The sequence below is a fragment of the Marmota marmota genome, unplaced genomic scaffold (genome assembly GCF_001458135.2).
Source record: "Marmota marmota marmota unplaced genomic scaffold, marMar, whole genome shotgun sequence".
In the NCBI taxonomy this organism is placed as follows: domain Eukaryota; kingdom Metazoa; phylum Chordata; class Mammalia; order Rodentia; family Sciuridae; genus Marmota; species Marmota marmota.
This window is the reverse complement of record NW_026000093.1, coordinates 17,631,619-17,640,498: the sequence shown is the minus strand read 5'-3', so window position 1 is coordinate 17,640,498 and position 8,880 is coordinate 17,631,619. Positions and strand designations below refer to the sequence as shown.

Here is an 8,880-nt window from a genome sequence, read left to right as displayed (position 1 = left end):
TATATATATTTAGGTACCACAGGCTTTGGACACTTGCCATGCTAATCACAAAAGTTTTTTGTGATCACAAAAGTTTTCTATGAAGCATTTACATGAAACAGACCCATCAAGAAAATGCTGCAAGAAACAGTATGAAGAAAAGAGGATCCGACATTTTGATACTGTCTGTGGTCTTTACAAATGGCTATGACCACCAAAGGTTTACATGATATTAACCCGAGAATTGGGGGTAGGAAAACAGGCCAAGGAATGTCTGAGGGGACATGAAGTTCTTGTCTTTTGGGTGATTAAAATGAGGTGTAGAAATAGTGAGAACAAACATAATAACAAAGTATAATAACATAAAGAGGTAGGAACAGAAACACACATCAGTTATTATACAAAAGTAAACAAACTAAGTAAGCCAGTTTTAAAAAATAAATATTGACAGATATATGCTGTTTACAAAAGACACACCTAAACATATTGGATGCAAAGGTTGAAAGTAAAAGGATTTTAATAAAATGTTAGAAAGATGCCAACCAAAAGAGAGCTGTTGTAGTTCTTTTGACAGAAATTTTAAGATAAAGGGAAGAAGATTGTAACTGCATGATGTTAAAGTTCAAGTCATCAAGAACTGCAATAAGACCTTTATAATATCTGTGGCAAAAACTGACACATGTAGGAAGAAAGTGATAAGTTCCCCTTCATTGTGGGAGAGTTCCCTACTGAAGGTTAAGCAAGTGAAAACAAGCAGCTAAGTAGATATCTAATGATAAAAACAATAAATCTGGCCTCATGGAGATCTAAGAAGTATAGAATATGCATTTTCTTCAGTAAACATGATACCTTTACAATTGACCTTAGTTCAGCAATAAAGTCTAAAGATGTCAATATATAGATGTTATAGGAATATAATCTTCTTCCACAATGTAAATCAGTGGGAAAGTAATAAAAAATAAATAAATAAATTCTCAGATATTTAAAAGTTATAACTCATACTATGGAAATCTGCAAGTTAAAGACATAATCTTAATGAAAAAAATTTAAAAATAGAACCAAAATTAAATTTTAAAATCTCTGTAACAAAATGATTATGCACATGTCTACATATAATTTTAAGAACAGCTTATATTTACAAACATGGAAATTTAATTAATGAAAAAATTTTTCCATATATCTCACACCCGCTTTCTCTTCTTTGCATTTTACATCAGTATTATGCTTTTGCCACAAGTAATAAATCAATGTAAATACATTATAATTAGTTAAACTTTATGATTTATTCAGATTTTCTCAAGTGGCTTTTTCTGTTATAGGATCCCATCCAGGATTCCACATCACATTGAGTCATCATGTCTCCCTTGATGGTCCCTCAGACTTTCCTTGATGGCTAAGATTAACAGTTTTGCATAACATTGGTTAGGCATTTTTCAGGATGTCTCACCACTGGAATTTGTCTGCTATCTCCTCATGGTTAAATTGAAGCTGTGGTTTTGGGAGGAAAACCCCAAAGACTCCAAAGGTAAGGTCCTGTATGTCTTTATTAGTGAGTCAATGTTAAATATGATCAATAGGATTTATTCCTGTTGATGTTGACCTTGATCATCTGTCTGAAATGATGTTTGTCAAGTTCCTTCACTGTGAAGTCACATACAGTATGCTCTGTCAGAGGAAATCACTAAGTACAGCCCACACAGAGTGAGGAGTTAAAAGTGCTATATTTTCATACTGTATAAAAAATGATGCTTGGAAGGAAACTCATAGCTTTAAATACTTTAAAGAAGAGTTAACCATCAAAATTAACATTCCCAGCCAGGCATGGTGATGTAAACCTGTAATTCCAGCAGCTCAAAAGGCTGAAGCCAGAGGATCGAAAGTTCAAAGCCAGCTTCAGCAACTTGGCAAGACCCTAAGCAACTTAGTAAGACTCTATCTCAAAATAAAACATAAAAAGTGCTGGGGATGTGGCTCAGTCATTAAGTGTCCCTGGGTTCAATCCCTGGTACCAAAAAAAAAAAAAAAATGCTTCCAGCATCCATCTTAAGAAGTTAAACAATGAGCAACAGAATAAACTCAAAGGGAAGAATAAAAGACCAGAAAAGAATGAGATCAGAAATCAGTAAATGGAAAACAAAGCTGTGAACGATGACACAGTAGCAACAACAAAACTTAAAGTTGGTTCTCTGGGAAAAAAACAAAACAAAAAAAAAATAGATACAACTCTATAAACAATGATGAAAAGAAAAGAAGGGAGGGCCTCTTCTTGATCTAGACTATAATATTCCAGAACCGAGGTGGCTCTCTGTGTGTGGCCACTAGCTCTCAAATCCTTTCTTGTTTTCCTTCTGCACTGCTGTTGGTAGCAAAGCCATGCTTTAGGTACTGAGTTTGTGGACTTTATTTTTTATCTCAGAGCTCACCATGGTGTACATAGCTCCCTGTGCCCCACTGAATAAACAATCTTGTAATCAAGGATATAGGTTTTAGCTCTTATCACCAAAAGCAGAAGAGTGCCAGGTTTCTGAGATAAGGTCATGTTACAGTTTGGGGTGTACTAAAGCAGATGCTGTGACAGAAATTGGGGAAATAAGATGCTTATTAGAGATCAACAACTGGGTAAAGGAGGAAGTGTTATGGGCAGAGGGAAATGTCAAACTGCCATATAGGTCTGGCAAAGCCTCACCCAACTGACAGGGAGCTCAGGAATGTGTCCCCATCAGGATGTCCTGCAGTGGCTAGAAAGAATGCATCTTTGTCTGTTTCTCTCAGTCACGGGATGAAGTCACGAGATGGGTGCAGGATGTGACCTTGAGCAACGGTGGCTCTCCATTACTGAAGGATACCCGAAAGGAGCTGAAAGCCAGGCCCTCTCACAACTTCAAGAAAATACTCAAGAGATGGTTAATAACATGAGATGTCAAGATTTATTATAAAGCCAAAATAACAAAGACAAAATGGTAAGATGTTGCCATAAAGATGGGAAAAAATATGCCAAGGAAGCAAAAGAGAGCTCCAAATAGAGCCACTTATCTATTGTTATTTGATTTGTGCAAAATGGTTTTGCAGTATTTTGCAAAAAACCCTAGTGTTTTAGTAAGCAATGGTGGGTCATTGACTAATAGACCTATTACAAAGTCCAGGAGAAAAACAGAAACCACACTATTATTCCAACAGAGAGAGTTAAATGTAGGGAATGTGGTAAACAAGTATTAGGGTAACACAGCTGCAAAAAAGGCACAATTAGGTGATAGAGATAGTGTGCAGGAAGCAGATGCCATTGCTAGGGGACCCATGTGTCTAAAAGGAGCAGTTTGCAGTTACCGTCATCTCTTGGTATATGTGAGGGGTATTGGTTTCAGGGAACCCCCCCCCCACTGCCCCAAGGATACCCAAATTTGTGGATGCCTAAATCCCTCCTATAAAATGGAATAGTATTTGCATACAATCTTCCTGTATGCTTTAAATCATCTCTAGATTTCCTGTAAAGCCTAATACAATGTAAATGCTATAAATAGTTCTTATACTATATTGTTTAGAGAATAATGACTATGAAAACACTCTATACATGTTCATAATTGTTTTAAAAATGTTTCCATTATGGTTGGTGAAATCCATGGATGTAGAACTAGTGGGTATGGAAGGCCAACTGTATTGGAACCTAGAGGGTGGAAGAAAAACCCACCAGAGTAGGGAACTAGACTTCAGGGGAAGAGTCTTAGCTGGCCAATGCTGATTTCTCCAAAGGGGCACAAAGAGGCTAGTTTGGGAAATGTCAAAAACAAACAAACAAACAAAAAACCTGGAAACTGAAATGATTGCTACTGTAGATAGAAAGTCATTGCTATGCGAAAGTCATGCTGTGGTGACTAACAGAGTGAGCAGGAAGGAGCATGTCTCTGGTTTTGCCCAATCTTCTGGCTTTCCTGTATAGTACCATATGTGGTAGGCATAATAGGAAACAGGTGGTAAAGATGACGGGCTTTGTTAAGTCTCATCTCAACCTCACAGAGATACATATGAAAGGATGGGTTCATAGCCCAGAAAATTGCTTAATTTCCAGCTCTGCTAGTTACCCTAAAATGTAAATCATGATCTTTCTAAACAAAAATCCATTCCAGATACATTTTAAGCTAATTGTGAAGAGTAAAACATAATTACTTTAGAATAAAACATTGAAAATACAGGAGAATATGAGAGAGAGAGAGAGAGAGGGAGAGAGAGAGAGAGAGAGAGAGAGAGAGAGAGGAAAAGGGAATGTTAATAAAGGATGAATCCAGGCGAATGATATATTAGTGTTTATTGTACTATTTTTCAAATTTTGCCAGTTTGAAATTTTTCAAAATAAAAAAGTAAACAAATGAACAATGATCTATGACAGTTAAAGGATACAGCAGTATTCCCATTTTCTAAGTTAATTCCCAACCTGACACACATCTGGAGATATTTGTAAACATGTTTGTTCAACCACTGAAATGACTTCATTTTGCTCAATAATTAATTTACAAGTTTTCTTTGCCAGAAGAATAAAACAAAAACTTCAAATGCAATTTAATAGTCTAAATCCGAGTAGGAGACAATATTCATTTAGTTCTTAGAGAAATATGTGTAGGATTAGTAATTTGATTACTTCTAAGGCCAGTCCAGTTACTTGGTATCACATTTTAATTAATATAAACATGGATCAACAGAAAATTTTTTAATATTTTAAATATTTATATTGTCTCAGAAAAATCCAAAGGAAATGCAATCAAAACTCTTAAATTGCTCTTTTTCCAGTTATCTCTTTGCATCCTGCACATTCTATAGTTGGCCAAATCTTACTCTATACCTGAACCTTCTCTTAGTGCCCAATTCCAATCCAGACTCATTTCTTCTATTGCAGTTTTCTGTATTTTTAAAATCTACTTTGCTCTACTTTCAAAATCTATGTATTTTTTTCACTTTCAATGTGAATCCTACCTCCTAGCTTGTGGCCTGCCCCAAATTTGCAATTCTTTCACTTTTTAAAGTTAGCATAAGGCAAACTTTTGTAACAAAGAGAACCCAACCAATCGGTAACCTGAAGAACAGAGTTGATTTTTCTTTTTCTCATGTTATGGGTTGGAGGGTAAATGCTATAACTTGATGAATCAGCTCTGCTCCATATGGTCATTTAATGACACAACTTCCTCCATGCTGATTACACAGTTTCCTAATGTATTGTCATCATCTGCATGGTTGAGGTTTGGTTGATCTGAATTCCAGTAGATAGAATAGCAAGGAGGCAGTCCAAAGTCTAGCTTCATAAGTGACACATATTCATTTTCTAAGAAAATGGTCACATGGTCATACCTAAAATTCAAAGGGGTATGAGAAATGTGGTCTAGCTATGTGTCCAGGAAGAAGGGTTGAATAATAAATAGCTTTTTTGGATAACCAAGAATTTTTCCATACTACTCATTGTTCTTCAACTAAAAATCCTGGATGTTAACAAAAGTGTACGTGTGTGTGTATATGTGTGTGTGTGTGTTTTGTGGGTTTTATAGTGTTGTGGCTGTGAATGGGCCAAGATTACTTATGTTTCTCTTGCTATGTACAAATGATTTTCATATACATCTATCTGCTCAGTTCAATAAATACTTAGGCATCTGTTGTGTGCTGGTACAATGTTAGGCACCAATACAAATCTGCATTTGTTAATCAGCGATACAAATAATATATAATTAGTTCTTTGGGGAATTGCCATTCAGTGAAAGAGACAAATGTAAAAAAAAAAATATGTCACTATACACTGGTATATTAAAGGGAGTTTTTGAGGGAGGAATGTGTGTGTGTGTGTGTGTATGATTTAAAATAATGAATTTTATTCTTCAAAGTATGTTCCTATTTACATTTTATGTGGTCAGTAGTTGAAGTTAATATTTTATTTTTCTGCTTATAATGTAATTCCTTTTTGTCTCCAAAGTGCTTCTCAAGCCACATGGTTCTATAGGCAGTCACTAATTATGGCTTGCCACCTCAAGTATGGTAATTGAATTGGAGATTGTCACTTGACTGAAATCAGGCCAAACAGAACTCTTCCCTGGGTAGAGTTTTCATAACTGATCTATGTAAAGCTACCCTTTTTCCCTGGAACAGAGCTCAGAAGATATGTTATGAGGAGCAGACTCTTGGTCCTCTCCCACATGAAGAATACTGTCTGCAGCTGCAGAGCAGGAGTGCAATTTGCAGAAAGAAGCAGAAATAAAAGGTAGCAATAGCTACCTGAAAGATTATGTTTTTAATTTCCAACATCCTTAAACCCATGTGCTTTAGGCATGTGAACCAATAAATCTCCTTTATTTAAAAAAGTGTGAATGGGGTTTCTACAGTTAAAATCAAGAGTCCCAAATATTCAGTAAAGAAATCTATAGATGGTATATTTTGAAGGTAGAATTTGTCTAGGAACAAAATTACCTCTGACTTTTAAAGTAAAGGCAAAATGAAAATAAGTGCCTATTTTAAAAATGGAAAAGAATGAATATGAATAATGACATAAATGACTGCATATGGGCAAAATGCACAATAATCCGTCTATTTTAAATCTGAAAATTCACCAAAAAAAAGCCACTTAGGAAAGCAAAAGAATGTAAATTAGTCTCTGAGATTTTAAAAGTAGAATTTAATTTTAAATGAAGTGTGGGGACCTACTATTCTTGCCTCCAAGTACTAGATTCTATTTTCATAGTGTTAAGAAATGATTCAGTTTGATTCAATTCCACACATTGGTCTTAAAAAAATACTATTATGATAGCTGAAGCAAAACAGATGTGATAAAAGGACATTTGAATTTGTAATCCCTCAGCCTAAATTAATTAAACCAGCCATGTGTTAAATATAATATTGTGCTAAAATGGAAAAAGGAACTAAATTTTGGATAATATACTCTATAGACAGCAATTGAAAAGCATCAAATTCTGAAACAAAGAGTGACCACTGCTATAGCTTTTACAAGTAATTCGATTCTCATTCTTTTCTGCTCTTTAGCTTCTTTGTTCACATCCAAAATTAAATGTCCTCCTGGACTATTAGTTCTAGTATAGTCGACCATACTGCAGGCATCCTCCAATTCTGTCTCACTGAATAATTTCCATTCTTTCCCCAAAGCACTGACTTCTTGGCCATTACCACTGGAATATGAATGTTCATAAAAGAAGATTTCCTGATCAATAGCAATTTTGCAGAATTCTACACCTTGCCCTCTAGTGCTATTTAGAAAATAGCTATTTCTAAATAGGTAAATTTCTAGCTATTTAGAAAATGGAAAGGTCTAATCACTCCAAAGGAACTTATCTTCACATAATGTCTGGGATACCAAATGTGGCTTTTGAATTCTTCAAAACCTGGCAGCTGCCCATCACAGGCCTTACCTATTCTTGCCTTTTACCTTGCTCCCTCTCCTCCAGTTACACAGCTGCTCTTTCACTTCTTTGGCTTGAGAACTACCCCTTCCTGGTCTGCTTGGGCAATCTTCAGAGATCTGCTTAACCAATTCTTTCTTGGGGTGCCTTTCACCCAGCTCATGTCACGTTTGGTGCCACTTGCATCAGGAAGAAACCACAACTGCCCTTTTCACTTTTGTATCCTCAGTGTACAACGTGGATCTGACACAATAAACACCTATCAGATGTATGAATGAATGTTCCATAGACCAGACAATTGTGAAAGGGACTCAATGAATATAGGACATCAGAACCATTATTCAACTGGAACACTTCCTTGGAAGAATTCCTGGCTGAAGGGTTTTTATTCTGATGATTTAGTTGCCACTATTCCCATGGAACAGCATGAATTGCAAATTTCATCTAGGTCACTGAATGGTATAAAAAAAAGTAGCATAAATAATGTATAAGTAAGTATTTGCTTTAACATGAGAAGTAATCCTGATAAATCATATGAGCTGAGTTATTTTTCAAATAGCTTGTATGTTACTTAAAATGTTTGCTGAAGTCTAATAGTAGCTGATACTCAAAAGAAAACATTTTATGATAACTACAACTCATAGGAGATCTTTAAAATATCTAGAAATGTTATCTCCACTGCTGAGAGCCACGGCCGAGTCTGTATGGCCCCTGGCATCTTGCCAACAGTATTGATTGACAGGCGAGGCATTACTATCCGCCTCTGCCGCAACTTTTGAGTTCTCGCACTATTTTGGAGTTCTCGTGGGGATTTCCGGGGATTCCCCGAGAGTTCCCATTGGTTGGGGAAGTGCAGGAGGAGGGATTTCCAGGAGAGATATTTCCGGCTGGGGGTTCCTGGACAAGCCTCGTGTTCGGGAGGATTCCCCGGGAGCTTTGTGAAGTGTTTTCCTGCAGTTTAAAAATAAAGTTTGTTGGGGCTGGGGATGTGGCTCAAGCGGTAGCGCGCTCGCCTGGCATGCGTGCGGCCCGGGTTCGATCCTCAGCACCACATACCAACAAAGATGTTGTGTCCACCGAGAACTAAAAATAAATAAATAAATAAATATTTAAAAAAATAAAATAAAATAAAGTTTGTTCCTGCTTCAGTGGCTCGTGATTTGTGCCCAGCCAGACTGCGGCATTTGGCGGACCGTGCGGGGAACGTCTGAAGCTTCGGGGTAAGTGAAATTGCTTGCCCCTAAGGGAAGGCGAGAGAATGGGTGACCATTTTAAAAAACAATGTGTTCTTGTTTTGATTTGTTTTGTGTTTGTTTCAAGCTGCCTATCCCTAGAATTTTCTCAGGCAGATTGGGAAAAATGGTTGGCTCAAGGTTTGAAGTTGTTCGCCCCTTAGGAAGAGATAGAAATAGACCACAAATGCACATGTCAAGAAAATAGGAAAATTGATACAACGATTTTTTGTTCCGTTTTTGTTTCATTCTGTTTCGGTTTTGTTTTGTGTTATCTTATTGGGTTG

At 36.5% G+C, this 8,880-nt stretch overlaps 1 long non-coding RNA gene across 1 annotated transcript in view; it reads left to right on the top strand.

The window, feature by feature from the left end:
• Nucleotides 1-8,110, top strand: part of LOC107142430 — a 29,535-nt gene extending 21,425 nt beyond the window's left edge. The window contains exons 2-4 of the long non-coding RNA XR_001503559.2: nucleotides 1,299-1,504; nucleotides 2,752-2,939; nucleotides 7,591-8,110. This is a non-coding gene — a long non-coding RNA (uncharacterized LOC107142430). The remainder of the gene's footprint in view (nucleotides 1-1,298; nucleotides 1,505-2,751; nucleotides 2,940-7,590) is intronic.
• Nucleotides 8,111-8,880: the final 770 nt, after the last annotated feature.